The sequence below is a fragment of the Choristoneura fumiferana genome, chromosome 4 (genome assembly GCF_025370935.1).
Source record: "Choristoneura fumiferana chromosome 4, NRCan_CFum_1, whole genome shotgun sequence".
In the NCBI taxonomy this organism is placed as follows: Eukaryota; Metazoa; Arthropoda; class Insecta; order Lepidoptera; family Tortricidae; genus Choristoneura; species Choristoneura fumiferana.
In genome coordinates this window covers 6,062,921-6,079,943 of record NC_133475.1, presented here as the reverse complement: position 1 = coordinate 6,079,943, position 17,023 = coordinate 6,062,921, and the positions used below count along the sequence as shown (strand labels likewise).

The 17,023-nt window shown below is 36.9% G+C and overlaps 1 protein-coding gene across 1 annotated transcript in view; it reads left to right on the top strand.

Moving 5' to 3' along the window:
• The window catches only part of ec (ubiquitin specific peptidase echinus), a 97,454-nt gene that overhangs the window by 18,386 nt on the left and 62,045 nt on the right, over positions 1-17,023 (top strand). The gene's annotated exons all lie outside the window — the stretch shown is intronic.

Below are 17,023 nucleotides of genomic sequence, written 5' to 3'. Positions count from 1 at the left end.
GCAGGGTGTCACCTACTGGGCGTAGGTATATCGACTCGATTAAGTATGTCGATTCGGGTAATTCCAAGGTAGGCAGCTGGTAGTTTGCACTGCAGTAGCTCGCCACCACCCCCCATCGCGCTAGTGCTGGCTACCCCGGTGCCTATCTACGCTAATCCTTTATAAACTACAATCATTTGCTATACTACTTCTCTACCACAGTGAAAAATAACCAAGCGCCTTAGAGGGGTAGCAAGGAGAAAGTAATATCTGACTGAATCAATCTGTCTATTCAAAGCTGTTTGTTTCATCTTTCACGGTAGAGTCGTGACTATTCACGGGTTAATTTAATTGTAAGGGACCACGAGAAAACGTACTAATAATTTCTAGTGGACCGCGAATGTATACCTAACATTGGAAAAATAAATGTTTATATTTTGATGTTCGTAATTCACTTACCGCGTGATTATGTTATGAGTTGGTCTTCGACTCTTTGTATGTCTGAGTATACTTATATATTTCAACTATTCTTAGATTAAAACTGAGCGTATGTACCTACCTAAACTAGATGCATTTAATATGCGTATCTACTACTCCACTGCTTTATCAGGCGGTATAGAGTAGGTGTAGGTATAAATGCGACATTAGATTTCTCAGCCTGACAGACTAGTTTACAACATGTTTTACGAGATCATTTCTATTCTGAATGATAATTATTACAGATATTTCATTCAACTTATAGCGAAATGAATCAGATAGAGTAAGTTTTTTACGTGGGTAGTGTGATCAAGTGGAACGTTGAGATACAGACACTCCAATTATCAAAATCCAAACTGATATATTAATGCAAAAGTGACTGTCTGTTGTTTGCCTGGTACCTTTTTACGCTTATACCACTGAACCGATTTAAATAAAAATTGGTGTGAAGATTGTTTGAGGCTCTGGGAAGGATAGCGAATGAAACGCAGGGCAGGATCGCGGTATAGCGAATGAATGTTTCGTAGACTGAGTCACCGGAAAAGCTAGCTTTAATAAAACGCTAGCTTTTCCGGCGACTGAAATGCAGTTTTTTAGTTAAGTTACTTGACATAAGATCAATGTATATGTCGGCGGCCAATCGTAAAATCCGGCAGATCACTAAATTCCTAGGCATATCGTGAAATGGCGCCATTTCATGAATTGGGTAAGGGACATCCGCCATATCGTTCCACTTAAACGGCAACGCACCTGTGTTATCAGGTGTCCATGGACGACGGTGATTGCTTCCCATCAGGTGACCCGCAAGCTCGTTTTCCCCCTCTTATATAAAAAACTCACCGTTTAACGATTTGCCTAGTGACGTTTAGGCAAATCATGAAATTCCTAGGCATATCATGAAACGCTGCCATTTCATGATTTGGCCAGTTCAGGCAGATTATGAAATTCCTAGGCATATCATGAAACGCTGCCATATCGGTACTGGCACTTCGCTCACTTGGCTCGTGCGTAGTAGTCACATTCATATTAACCACTCCTCGTTTCGCTCGTTAATTTACTAATAATACGATGCGCCCGGTATAGAGCTAGGAATATCGACGAATGCGTTACTCTAATCGATCTGCCGTATTGTTCTCAGGCACATCGTGATATGCCTGGCCTTTTTTTAGGCATACTACCTATCATGAAATGGTGCCATTTCACGATATGCCTAGGAGTTTCGTGATCTGGCGGATTTTACGATCGGCCGCCGACATATAAAACTTCATTCAATGCGGCATAAACTTCATAGTAGGTTGATATGATAACTCTGTGGACGTTCGAAACTGATCAACTAATCCACCATCGATCGACGATTTATGGAAAGCGCGGTGTGATAATACAGAATACCAACTAAACTCATATTTAAGTACCTATATCCTATTAGCCCGCACGCCTTACGAAGGTCGTAAAAAACTGAAGGGAGCTTCATTTGAAATGTTTACCGGGCACTTGCAAAATTCCGCGACGTGCTGATTAAATAAAGCGTGTACCTAAATGGAGCCGTAAATTGTTTGCTCTCTGAAATGGTTGCCTGCGTGGGTGGGTCGACTAGCAAAAACAACGTGCACAAGTGCTTTGCCTACTTAAAATAAAGCACGTACTTGTACGAGTATAAGCTTGACGCCAGCCAAAATAATACTTACTGATATATAAGAAGTTGTAAACCATTTTGAAATTATGTAGGAACGAAAAAACACTCTGCTACAAAATGTCACTTCATGGACAATATGGGGCAATAAACATTTTTACTTTTTTTATTTTCATTTTCCATCCTTACATCTTTAGTTGGTAAGTAATACTGTCTGCATGTCTGTCTGTTACCTCTTCACGCTGAAATTCATCATCATCATCATCATCTCAGCCGTAGGACGTCCACTGTTGGACATAGGCCTCCCCCACAGACCTCCAGTTGCTTCGGTTGGCAGCGGCCTGCATCCACCGTACACCTGCGGCTTTAACCAGGTCATCCGTCCATCTTGTTGGTGGACGTCCTACGCTGCGCTTGCCGATCCGCGGCCTCCACTCGAGAAGTTTTCGGCCCCAACGGCCATCCGTTCTCCGTGCTATATGGCCCGCCCATTGCCACTTCAACGAGCTGATTCGCTTGGCTATGTCGGTGACCCTACGCGCTATGCTTGGCTATGTCGGTCACGCTGAAATTACTAAGATGAAATTTGGTATGGAGATAATTTGAGAAGGACATTAATATGGATAGTTTTTATCTCTAATAGGTAATTGTATTGTTTCCACGGGATAGAAATAATTAATTATCTTCGTCGCGGGCAATTGCCAGCAAGATAATAAATTAAGGGGCTGTTTCACTATCCATTGATTAGCATTAACCGTCGGTTAAATGTGATGCCGTCTCCGTCTATTTGAACAAAACAAATAGAGACGGCATCACACCTAACCGCCAGTTAACACTAATCAATGGATGGTGAAACAGCCCCTTAAAGGTAATCTCTTTATATATTAAGAAAATTTAGGATTTTTTAAATAAATACTATTAACTCTAAGTACTTAGAATAACCAACATTTGAAACTGTTCTCAAAACTACACTTACTATTCCCGTTTTCTTAGAAGGCTGTTTTTAAAACAAACAGATAAGACCTGGTTACGAATTGTTCATAAACGTAAAAAGCTTTTCAAAGCTCAGTGCCTTCAAATGGGTCCGGTTTAAAACTTCAATAATCCTTCGACTGTAAACTGAGTGATAAATCGGAGGATAAATGAGGCATTAGGCGCGAGCGTCGACTCGCATTATTCAAATATCATCGGGTAAGTCGGGGGCCTAATCCTTCACCATCTTGAATAAATAACCAGCTATTAACATCGATGATTACTTATACAATGTCATTGGTTGCGGTTAAGAGGTACATTCTAAAGTCAACCCACGTTAATCCTTAGAAAGAGCGTCGCGTCGACTCTAATGATTCTTGCAAATGGTTAACACAGCACAGGTATATTGAAAAATGTTGAAAATTAAAAACAGTAGATATTTTGTAGTACTGCACGCTCGAGTCGAGCCAACGCTGACAAACTGGCCAATAAGGCGATTTCGAGTTAATAAATACATAGCATCTTCGTTTAAATGTACCTACTTAGACTATACCATTAACATTTAAAAAACTACGGTACCCTAAAAAGCATCATTTTAATTGATTGATTCGAGCGTTACTTTGCGGAGGTCCATATAATGAACTAGGTAATTCTAGCATATTTTTATCACATCTTAGTGAATTATGAAACTTTTCAACTGGTTAATATAAATCACTATAATTGACTGTAAGAATGTCTGTAGCATTTCATTAAAAACAAATGTCGATGGCTAAAATTTTGTCATATCATATTTAATTAGATTATCTAACTCTACAAGTCAATACTATTAATTTGACTCTTGACTTATAAGTAGAGCTGTATTAAACGTGCGGTGCAATAGACTGTGCTTGAATTTGTGCAACAATAAAATATTAAATTTAAGGACAGAAAGAATAATAATCAATAAGATTTTAATTTATGTTATGCTTGTGGTCAATAGCTTTCCTAGAGTAGTCATGCAAGTGGACAATTTAGTTTGGTGACACACATAACGGTGTGTGCTCATTTACACTGCTACGTCTGGTCATTTGCTGTGACAGCAATAGAAACTCTAATAAACATGATTTTAGGCTCACTTTCAAACGTAATTTTGCGATAGTGATGAGACTACAGCAAGTCTTATGAGGGTCATTGTTGATGTGACTCTTGTACTAATAAAATTTGTTATTACCTGTACAATGCAACCTGTTTGCCATTCGTGTAGGTACTTATAAGTACATTATAAGATGTAGTTGCGTAGCAGGTATGGTTGAGTAAATTTACTTCCCATTTTTCCATTTATGTTGAATGAAGGTTGTCTTAAGTGTAACGGAATTGCAATAAATAGGAGAACGTTTCGCGGCTCACATCTAAATCTGCCGACAGACTTCATAGAAAATTTTAAAACAATGCATACCATATTTCCCACATGATTATGTTCCACTTTCGCAATGCGCGAACTCATAACTTACACCCATTAGGTTTTTATTCGCTTTACTTAGCTTTAAGTGCATAATTATAACGCTCATTACAAAAGCTGTATATTATTTTTATATCCCGCGACGTTAACAAGATAAGTACAAACGCTTCATAGAAAAATAGTAACCGCTGTTTTGTACACGCATGATTTAAATTCCTCAGCTCGTAGCGAGTTGATAAATCTGATACAATTTACATACACGTAATTACGGCGGACAGGCGGGGAAAAAGAGTATCAACCTCAGATCGGGGCGAGGTAGCCGCATCAAAGTCTCATTAAAATGCCTACACTTATGATACTTCGGTGATGGACAATGGATCCCATAAAAGTACAACGCACCTTAGCGGTGACTCGGGCTTCGTTTTTGTTGCGTCCGCTTTAATGACAAAATATTGCGTTAGATCAATTACGACGTCAACAGATACAGAATGAGAAGCCATAACGCAGGAGTGAAGATAGATCGGCATATCAATTTGAATATAAAAGCGAATTATACAAAGAATCACCTTTTCACTTCTCATGCTCGTAAAGTTCGTGTTTATGCTGGATCAAGGCGACATAAAATGGCTTTTTATTCTCTAGTGCAAAAAGTAAAATCTTCGTCTAAGACCAAGGTGTCAGGATCAGGTGTCAACAGCCACAAACAAAAAAGTTTATACATAATTTTTTTCTAAAATATTTAATTTATATAAATTCTATAATCAATAAAATCAATCAAAATAAATCAATAAAACTTAAAAATAAAATTTATTCTTGGTCGTCACACTCTTGGCAGAGTGGTCGTGGTCGTCACATCAGGGGTGGTGGCAAGCTTTATATACAATCCGTCGCCATTCCCCCCCTACTGCAGCTCTTCTCGAATACTCGTGGAGTGGACCGTTGAGTGCAGCTAAAAATAATAATATTATGCATGAAAAATAAAAGGTAAGTACATAGAAAGTGAACAATTGTTTCCACTGTTGCTATTTCATTTCCTCTCAATCTACGTGAAAAGCAGAGTGTTAAACTCGAGCATTAAACCCATTTTCCCTTCGACGTGTCTGTCCACCCTTGCCGTACAGGCTCGGGTGGCTATATCAACGTTACTTGGGTAAAATGGCTTGTTTTGTGCTCTTGTTGTACAATCTACTATTTGTGGCTTGTTGGCTTCCATTAAATTCTCGTCCTTACCTTGTCGAAAGGCATAAAGATAGCGTGAATTGTGGCTCGTGCCAGGAATGCAAGAAAAAGTCGAATGTGTATGTGTGACGTTGGCGAGCTGCGCCGGAGTGCCATTTGCCGGTGGCGAGGCCTGCGCCGGTGATGGATTATCTACCTATCTACATTGTCGCGGAGTAGCCGGTCATAAAGGACACTCGGATAATTATGTCTTATAATGAAAAGGGTATTTTTAGCAGCGTTGTTCCGTGGTTTTGTGCCTTAATTATGTGTTGCAGCATAAACACGAGACAACAACAATAATATTTTGCTTTATGCGTCCTTTGTGGCTTCTTACAAACAAAGCAATAAATAACCCGTCTATTTTACTTTTAACGTGATTGTTATTCAAAATAACCCCAAAATTAATGCCAGTTATTAATAAAATTTAAAAAACAACCATGGGAACTCGATAAACTATGTTTGATACGTTTAATAACAGGTTTGTTCACATAAAAGTCACTCCTACAATCTAATTGGAGCACGCGATAGCCCTATCAATCTCTCGTAAAGGAATTAAAAATTACTTCATTGTGTCGTAAGTGTCCGGTCTCAAGGCGTTGGATTTAATTAAAATTATACGGACGATGAACTCGGAAAAAACTCGAATCCGCGTCTGCATTGAAGACTGTTGTAGTCTCTTCGTGCTAGATAATTTTGCGGAATTACTTAGGTAGGAAACTTTTTTAGTTTTTAACCGACTTCAAAAAAGGAGGTCATCAATTCGTTTTTTTTAATGTTTGTTACCTCAGAACTCCCTCGTTTAGGAAACGATTTGTTTTTTTTTTGCGTTCGTCTAGGAATGCTTTCAATTAGGTCCCATAAACAAACACCAAATTAGGATCTGATGATTGGATCTTAAGGAAACCGAGGGAACTCTTCAAATCTTGTAGGGACACCTATGGTAAATTGGATATATTTAGTACCTAGTAACTCGTGCATTTGCTCTTGAAAATCATAATTTAGTGAAGTGGAACTGATGATAAAGACAACAAAGTTGACCATCGGAGTTACTACTCAATAACAAGTATTTCACGGGTTGAATTTCAATTACTTTAACATAGTTGCTAAGCAATTTATGCTCCTCGTAACGCATAATGGTAAAATAGAACGGGTGGTGAAGCACCAGGACTCCTCAACAATAAACGTCTCTGCATCGGAAAAAGCAAACTTTCGTAAAAGGTGACAAGCAGTTGACATTAAACTATTGTACCTTAGATTACTTAGACTAAAAAGCGAGAAAAAAAATATTACAAAAAATTTAACCGACTACAAAAAACCATGAAAATAATTTTCTACCAGTCTGAAGTCGGTGCCTCAGCACGAGCCAGCAGGAGTGGACCTATAGTCGTCTTCCTCACCTCCATACTATTTATACTTCAATCACTCTATTCAATTTTTAGTCGGTTCAATTTTTTGTTATAATTTTTTATTATCATTTCGTCAGCTACCGAGATTTGTAATTTCGCCAAAATCTTTAATAGTCCTCGTAATTGGGAGGGAGGAACATTGTTTATCCCAGAATACAGGTTTAGCTATTTAGAAAGCAGAGTTTTCTAGATTTAATGACGCTCTTGTAACTTGATGTTTTTATGAATGGATTTTTATTTATTTAGAAAAAAATACCTGATGATTCCGTGTAGAACTTGGTAGTTACTGGTGGCCAAATTACTTTCAAAAGGTTTACCTCTCTTTCTCTCTCTTTCTAAACATGTTTTTACCCGCAAATGTGTTTGCACTGTTATAATAATAATTAGTAACTCAAGATTAAAATTAAATCATGGTTGTAAAACTAATCTCTAAAAGACTTGAACTTGCAGAGCCGCCGCGCTGCAACCTGCCTGCACTGCATGTTACTAGGCTGCACATGGGCGATTGCTTAACGCACGCATGTTTGCTCACCTGCGCACGTCAGCCCTTTTCGTATTGTTTACCGAGCCCTTATCTCTTCCTTATGACCTAATAGTACTCACTACATTACTTCATTGTGTGCTCTATTCGACATCGTTTCGTTTCCCTGCACCTCAACATTAATTGAAAACAATATTACAAGTTCGTAAAGTCATTTATAGATTTTATGCCCTCTGTTTGTTATTAGTCCCGTTTCATTACAAATCGGTTGTTATGTGTGGGAAGTTTAGTAAACTCTGCTCAATTCGCTCGTTCCTCTAACTCCGATTCGGTCACTGTTGCCCTCTATAAAGTTTGTTATGACAACTTGCCCCCGTTCGTTGTATGGATTGTATTTGTATTCAAACTATGTATAGACTTCACAACGTTTTGCCTTTTGATCGTTCTCAGTCTACCAAATTTGAATGCGATCGGTGCGAGCAAGATAAAAGTACCGATAGGTTTGGGCCAGACGTCGTTAGTTTCTAAACGATTCTCTTTGAACAGGTGCACGTGTGCTTACAGAAGTTATTTTACTAACCATTGGGTATTCTCCTCACGTTCGCGGCGAGTGTGTAAACACTCAGCAGAGCGTCGAGTAAAAGGCTTTTATGAATATCTACTATTAAATGGGTTCTATAATTACTCTAAAGTTGAACGGTAGATTGATCGGTCGACGAAAGTAATCAAAGTTAGTGGAAGTTGTAAAAGATAAATGTTGGCAGCGATGTCCGGAGTCGTTTGTGAAACAATAATCTGGTGCGGTGATGAATGCGGGCTCGTTATTTTGATTGAGTATTCCCTGCGCGCGCATGCCGTAGATTGACTTGCATGCTTTTGTTGCTCTTGTTTACGGTAGACTGCTGTACTTAATTCAAGTGTTTTAAAATTAATCTCAAGTATTTCAACATATATTTGGGTTAGTCTGACTGAAAACGACCCTGTAAAGTTTTTTTGATTCTAAATACAGTCACGTCTTCACGCTTTACTCGTACCTATACTTTCAACATTGACTAATGCATGGAAACATCTACAGCTATATTAAAAAACATGAAAACATTTACCTAAGTAGGTAAAGTTAAGTGGCTTTTCCACCAATAATGTGCGAGGCTATGTGTTACGAGGAATGTGTTTTTCATGAACCAATATAAGTAGGAAAAACGCTTCATTTACCTCGCCTCACTCCGCTCAGCTGTTTCCACCAGGAAATGTGCTGTGCGAGGCGAGGTAAATGAAGCGTTTCTATTGGTTAATGAAAAAAACAAAACACATTCCTCGCAACATACATTTTCGCACATTATTGGTGAAAACGCAGCTTAAAAACTAACTGTAAACGTTGTAACGGCTCTTTCATTAAGTTGACTAAATCTAAAATACCAATTTAACCCGTTCATTGACCTTACGCTATTGAATTTATATTAAAGATAGCAGATTTTGCTTAGATAACGGCGGAGTATGCCATTTCTTGCTCGCCTAGCTAGTTTTCCTTATCCTGTGTCACGACCTTTTGCTTCGCATATGGAACATCTAACATCCTCTAACTTGTCAAAAATATGTTAATCTCATATTTCTAAACACGTTGGAAAATTCAATATTTTCATTTAATAGACTTCAAGCAATAATTCACAAATGCTACCGATTATAACTTGATGTATGCTGCAACTTATGTAGATAGAGACTCGTGAAATTTAATTTACTTACGAGTTATAAATTATTTAAAGATCATAATCTGATATTGATTCAAATTTCGAGCACGTCTCAAGTCATATGCATGTGTTAAGAGATATAAAAGTTGGACATCGGTCGCTTAACGTGTCGTATCGAGTGCTGAATTCTAACGACGCTATCACCTGTACCACTACCATGAGTTTACAGTGACCGTACTCGATAGCGACGGCGTAAATTATTTGTAGAGGCGCTGTATAATTCTCCATACAAATAATTTACGCCGTCGCTATCGAGTACGGTCACTGTAAACTCATGGTAGTGGTACTGTAGTAAATTCAAATTGCCTGCTTGGGTATCTCTAGCGTGGTGGTAACGAATGTTATCATGGTAATAAAGGTGATTGAAATGAAATAATTTGAGCATTCCAGCGGTAAGGTATACTCGGTCGTAAACTTGAACCTTTATTAAAAACTAAATAGGTATAAAAAGGATATCCAACATGCGCGCAGAAAATACTATGATAAAGTGTTATTTTTTAAACATTTGTACTTATTTTTAACATCACGTGTACTTGAAGTGCACGTTTGAAGTAATCGTAATCTGCATCCCTTACTGATGAGACAAGTCAAATAGAGATGGCCTGAGCTACAAAAACCCAATTAGTAAGTATAGGCAGTCTTTACCAATATATCCAATACACCTGTTGCAACATCTGTCGATAGTTGGTTCAATACTTCACGCTAGTCATATTAACATCTGCAACGTGGCGCGCGCGGATCATATTTATACTTTAAATTATATTTTAATGAAATGTCAACTGCGCTATTAACGTAGCAAAGGTGTCTCGTAACAGACAGAAATAAAAAAATATTTTTACTAGTTTTCTAGGTTCCTTTAAAGCATTTGCAATGCGACTTAAAATTTTAACGAGATTTAATGCATTTACTTTAGTTTAGTAAAAGTCGGTAAAAGATGATAAATTATGTTTATCATCTTTTAGCGATGTTATTAGTTACTTTACCCTTGTTGTACCTACATTGTATAGCGGAGACAACACAATAGAGATCAATTATAATATACTCGTACATCCATTTTGGTTCTTACGAGTACATTCAAATGTTAAAAAACGTATAAGTAAACTAGGTATTTCAGTCATTCTTTTATGCACGCAACCAGATTAACTGGACCGTTTTCGTCATAGCACTTCCTTGCTTCCTACATATACTTTATACTAGTAGCTTAATGGAATTAAAACTAAATGATTAAAACCTCGTGTTTTGTACTTCATCGCGCAGGTGCGCGTCGCAGCGACATTCCGTCGCGCGCCTATATCCCGTCATTTCCGCGACAAGCTTCTTCATTCAGTTTTCCGCTGAGAATAAATATTTATGTTTGATGTATCGTATATCTCCCTGTTGATTACTATCGAAGCTTCATTTAATTTTATTTTTATAGCTTAGTTATTCAACAATAGACATAGTAAAGTATTCATTTTACGTAAATATTTGGCAGTGTAATAATTAAGAACACGAAAGTTTTTTCTCGTTATGTAAATTTATTTCCTTGGATAAACTCTTTATAACTAAATCGCTTATCTAATTTTGAAGATTGTATCAAATTTTAGTTAAAAAAACAGATACCTCTACATAATATGTTCAAATTGTGCATCTAATAAATAACGGAATAAATAAACGCTCTCATTATTTTACTTAGCAACAATTTGCAATGTGCAAGGTGTCTATGGGCAGTGGTGATCTCTTACCATCAGGAGACCCACTTGCTCGTTTGCCATCCAGTCGAATAAAAAAAAATGTGCACAATACACTTACACTTACTTACTTACTTAGATCAAAGTCACCATTTCATGATCATGAAAATCATGATTCAGCTGTAATCAGAAATCTAAATTGTACCTATTTAGCGTTTACTTAAGTAAAACAATCTTATTACACTTTGTGTTTTCTGAAAGTAAGTATATTAAAAAGCTTAACCGTTTGATAACCAGCTATTCTTTTAACAAATAACGAAGAAGAAGAACTGTGGGATAAAACTTGTATAGATACATGCCATCGGGTTAGGTTCCTTCAGGTTATCTTTTTCCGCTGTTTCAGCCAATAAACTCAACACATTATTTACTCGCATAAAGTTTGAAGACTAATCGTTTTTCGATCTCATAAAAGACTAGTAATAATATAATTGGAGTAATTCGTAAGCGTCTAGGTTGGTTGAACTCAAACTGACATGCAAAGCCAACCACCATGCAAGTCCAACACTGGCTCCAATTTTAATATTCTCAGTAATCACACAGAGGTTTTTGAGTTATACTTAGCTAGCAGGTTACCTGTCTGAAATTATAATTTTTTGATCTAACTCTACGCAGTCAAATTTCATCATCTTTTTGATTTGGTACCTAAATAATGTACGAGTAGGTAAGTATATTCTAGTTAGAAAAAGTTAGAAAAATAGATCAAAGCAGAACATTTATCTGTACATGTATACCATGTTTGAGCAAATAAATGATTTTGAATTGGAATTTAATAAATGATTTTGAATTGGCATTTAATAAATGATTTTGAATTGGAATTTAATAAATGATTTTGTCAGGGCTAGGCAAGGCTAAGTAAACAGGACTGACCATTAGCACAATTTAAAAATAAATAAGTAGAGCTTGGTAAAAGTTGCCTTTAATAGTTATTTGTGCAACAAGAGAGCAAAGTTGTTTTTTGTTGCGAGTGTTGATTTTGAATCCCGAGTAAGGGAAGGATTCTATAATTGAATCACGAGCGTTAGTGAGTGATTCTAGGTTAGAATCCTGAGAGCAGCAAGGGATTTAAACACACGAGATGCGAAAAAACTTTGGTCTCGTGTGACACATACAATTTTTCACCTCAGCAGCGAGAACATAATTTAAATGTAACATAAGAAAAAAAATCACATAAGTATGCCTACCTGTTCACAAAACAAACACATTTTTTTAAATAAAATCGGATTATTCTGTAACAAATATAATAATCACATTTAAAACCCTTACTCAATAATATTACGAACAGTCGCGATTACATCTTTAAAAAGTCACCAGAAAGTTAAGAATGCCAAACATTGTTGAAAAGCGGTATAAGAGGTTTTGAATTGGGAACGAAAAAGTGTCCAGTAGGTATAATACAAATCTCATACTCATAACATGCATTGTAATTTGAACTTAGAACTTCTTGTAAAATATGTCATACTTATTTTTTAATACTGCAAAATGCCTCATCTTTGGGTCATTAAAAAGGTTGAACAATAAACGTATAATTTATTATAAATGTTATTAAACCTTTAAATATGTTTTTTTTAAAGATTTCCATTACATATATACATAAATAGATTTGTTACAAATTCATTCAATTTTATAAATATTTATTCCACCTGTAGAGGCAGTATACGGAATACTTTTATAAAAAAAATCAAGAGAAGCGGCTTTCGTGCAACAAGGTTGCATACTTTATTAAAAGAGCGGGAAAATTTAAATTTTGGAAAAATTTCGTTGTCATGTAATTTGTTAGGTATCGATATATTTTTAATACTATAAATTTAATTTAAGATTGTAATCAACACATTTGATCCTACTATCGCTTTTTTCGTGTTGAAGTGAAAGTGACAGATCAAAGTGAAGTTCAAATATTTGGAATTCAGTGAATAGATCCAACCTGTCCTCAGCATTAAAAAAATATAAAGGTACTTTGTCTCACGGAGTGAGCAAAATTTTTGCTCACTGATTTCTCATAGCAAAACTGCTTGTTTGAGGTGCTGAGGTGAAAATTCTGTTTATTATTGCATAATATTTTTTTTGGATATTTTCGCGTAGGCGGGAGTTTTTCCCTTGAAATTTTCTACATCGAAATAACCGTTCTTAACACTAAAGATTACGATTGGTTTTTGGAATCTTTTTGTATTTTTTATTTCAATTCCAAATTTTTACTTTTACGGTCATCCCGTAAAACCTAAATTGAAAATACAAACTGAAATATAGAAGCACAGAGAAACCAGAAAAATAAGACCAGCACTGGGAATCGAACCCAGGTCCTCGGTATTCCGTACCGCGTGCTATACCGCTACACCACTGCTGTTCAACGGTATAGACACGAATTTCCCCTATGCACCACATATCTCAGCTTGTTTGTTTCTTATTTAGCCACTTAAGCAGTGACGCTAGCGACATCTATACCGTAGCCCTCATCGAGAAACTTTCGGCATTCCATCCATTGGAACTAACCGCTCACCCGGACAAGAGATATCGTTATTAAGCAATAAAATTAAGATTGTTTTTTGGAATCTTTTTGGAATTTCCAGTGCTGGTCTTATTTTTCTGGTTTTTCTGTGCATCTATATTTTAGTTTGTATTTTCAACTAAAGATAACATTGGTTCAAAAGTTTGTACGAATACGTGCTGTTTAGCTGAGTCGTGTGGAACAATGAGAGGCGCGAGGTGGGAGCACCAAGACGGTAGCGTCACGGGTCGCCGCCTCCGGAAGGAACCTTATCGTGGGAACGTGTGGGAATCGACTGTAGACGCCCTTCTTCCATCCACCTGTGCTGCTTAATTAGTGAATAATTGTTACTGTATCCCAAATAGACCGTCGTAACGGAACGAGTGTTTTGCACGGCGTATTTTACACATTTTAATGCTGTGAGCCAGGGTTTCTCAAACTTATAGCTCCACGTACCCCTGTTAAAGTTTCTCCCCCCCTTGACTGTTGGAGAAACTAAAAATAAAAAATACAAAAAGATTTCAAAACCAACCTTCATCATCTTATCTTGCTAGTCTTGCAGCCTGGTGGTTTTTGGAGTCACGTAAACCTTGTCGCGAACCCCCTACCGTCGAATAGCGAACCCCTAGGGGTTCGCGTACCCCACTTTGAGTGACCCTGCTGTGAGCGGATGAAATATACTTTTTAGCTAGTCTAATTTGGTTGTTCTAATTAAGCACAATACTCGTACTCCTACTCGTATTAGTATGTGTAGTGTGCCGGTGAAATTACTGGCACTTCAGGGTTCCCATCTTAGGCCTCTAGGTTGGCAACGCATCTGAAATACCCCTGGTGTTGCAGATGTTAATGGACGGTGGTGATCTCTTACCAACAGGAGACCCAGTTGCTTACAGTTAAAGACGTGGTAAACGATATAGACAACTGGGACTAAAAAAAAACCGGCCAAGAGCGTATCGGACACGCCCAAAATAGGGTTCCGTAGCCATTACGAAAAAATTAAGTAATATTTTTCTAAGGATCTCGTATTTTATACGGAATCATCCAAGTTTAGGTATATTTTATACCTCAGGCTGCGTTATAATTTTCCTTGTAAGTTTGATATACTTACTACCATCCTGATTTTTTTCAAATTTTTCCACCCACCGGTGGCTCGATTTTAATGAAAATTTGCAATTTAAAGTTGAATATTTCGCAAACATTCACTAAATCGAGAAATCGTTTTAGCAAACCCCTAATGGTTTTAGAAGACCTATCCAACGATACTCCACACTATAGGGTTGGATGAGAAAAAAAAATCACCCCCACTTTACGTCTATGGGAGGTACCCTAAGTTTTTTTTTTGTTTTTTTTATTGTACCATTTTATCGGCATAGTTTACATACATATCCGTGTAAAATTACAGCTCACAAGCATTGATAGTTCCTGAGAAAAGCCGCGAACGGACAGACAGACATGGCGAAACTATAAGGGTTCTGTTTTTGCCATTTTGGCTCTGGAACCCTAAAAACGAACGTCAGTTTATACCTAGGTGAATTAAGAAAGGGTGAATTCATGAAAGATGTTGCCGAATGGTGAGAACCGAGTTATGAGGCTACACCACCAAAACATAGGTAAACGTATTTATTCACTGTTTTGAAAATTTTAACAACTGAATGACGTGAGCAGAAGGTTAAAACTTAAAACATACCTGCACTCGGTTCGCAGCTATGAACCAATAACTGTGTGGAAACTTGGATTGGGAATCATAATTATTTCACTAGAGCATCAATCCAGATCCCACGGCAGCCATAATGGCCACTTTAATACTGTGGGTCATTTTATTGCATTTTTAATAAGCAGTTTTGTGGGTGCACTCGTCACGGTTCATGATTCAATTGTTTCCAACAACTTAAGAAACTGATGGAAGTCAGTCAACGTCATTGTTACTAGTAGGGTATATAAGTTGAAATCGAAGAGAAGATTATTTAAAATTGAATTTGAATTATAGAATTGATTTCGCTGATTGGTACAGCTGTAACGGTAAAGACATTGTGCATAATGTTGGTCAGATCCTCCATTGTTGCTGAATGATTTCGCTAATAAAAGCTTTCTAACTTTAGGCACTAGCCTTGAATGGTGAAGTTTCGAGCGCTTGTGGGGCAGACTGGCCGCTGCACTTTTCGAAAGAGCTTGCCTACTGACCCAGTAGGTAATTAAAATTAATACATTTCTAATGATGGAATGATGAAATGATGGACACGATAAAAAGCATCTTTTCAAGTTACTTCTTAATTAATAAAGCCATATATAAAGATGTAAATATCCAAATTTTGCAGTTACAGCAATTGAAATACCTATAGAATTTTCGTGTCTATTTGCAGAAGCGGCTCTTAGATCTTTCCCTACGGTCAGTTTAAAATCAACAACGGTGAAAATAAACTCTAGGATCACGTCATGCCAATTTGTTTTACTAAAATTGCGTCATCACGTGTAATTTTATATCAATTTCGGCTCGACGTGTGGCCCGGAAATATGTTATCAAGCGTTTCCACGGCTGTCTCACATTTAATCGTTTCTGTAAGTCGAGCGGAAACTCTAATGCTTAAATAATTTAGAGTTTACCTATAATTCTTACTCTAATGTTTACCAAAGATTACCAGGGCATTATTGAAGTTTCCGTCATTACGAATCTCCTGCTTTCCATTTAGATGTTTCAAGTTTTTGGTTATATCTCTCAAGTCTAGTTGTTTACCTTAGTGATGCATTCCTATTGTAAATTTAAACAATTTAAGATTTATCACAAGAAGTAACTACTAAAATTTTTGCAAGTAATTGTTTTGGTTAGTCTTGAATTTAATATTTCATTCTACTTATGCAACTATACTACTCAACTGCGACTGGCCAAGCTCCCATAGCATTATAATTTAAATATTAATGTTCTACTAATCCATTTCTACAACACATTTTGTTTGTGGCCTATAGTACTATTACTTATTCTGTGCCTATACAAAAATAATGATTGAAAATGGTTATTCCAACGATTTCTTGTGCGATGAAAGCGAACACCTAACCAAAATATTTACTCTAAACTAAATGTCTGATTACGTATATCGGCAGTTGGCCGCCACACGTTAACAATAATAAGTCGTCCATAATTAAAGTTAGTTTCCTGATGACAACCCCTGTCCGTTTAGACCGCATTATTCGCTCTATTGACCACTTGGACACACCGCTAGACTTGGCTTCAGACTGCATGGTTCAGTACACCATGACATGACACTGTGACTTTACTGCTAGTGTCAAATAGGTCAAACTTGTATTTACATGTTTGTGTTTGACTTGGTCACATTTATTTATGCAAACACGGTTTTGCTACAGTCGTGGAAGCGTGATTAGAAAATTTTAATTTAACACTGTTGAAATTAAGGAATTAGGTGGCTATATTTTGTGAGGATCTGCATTGTAGAAGTACTTTTAGATATG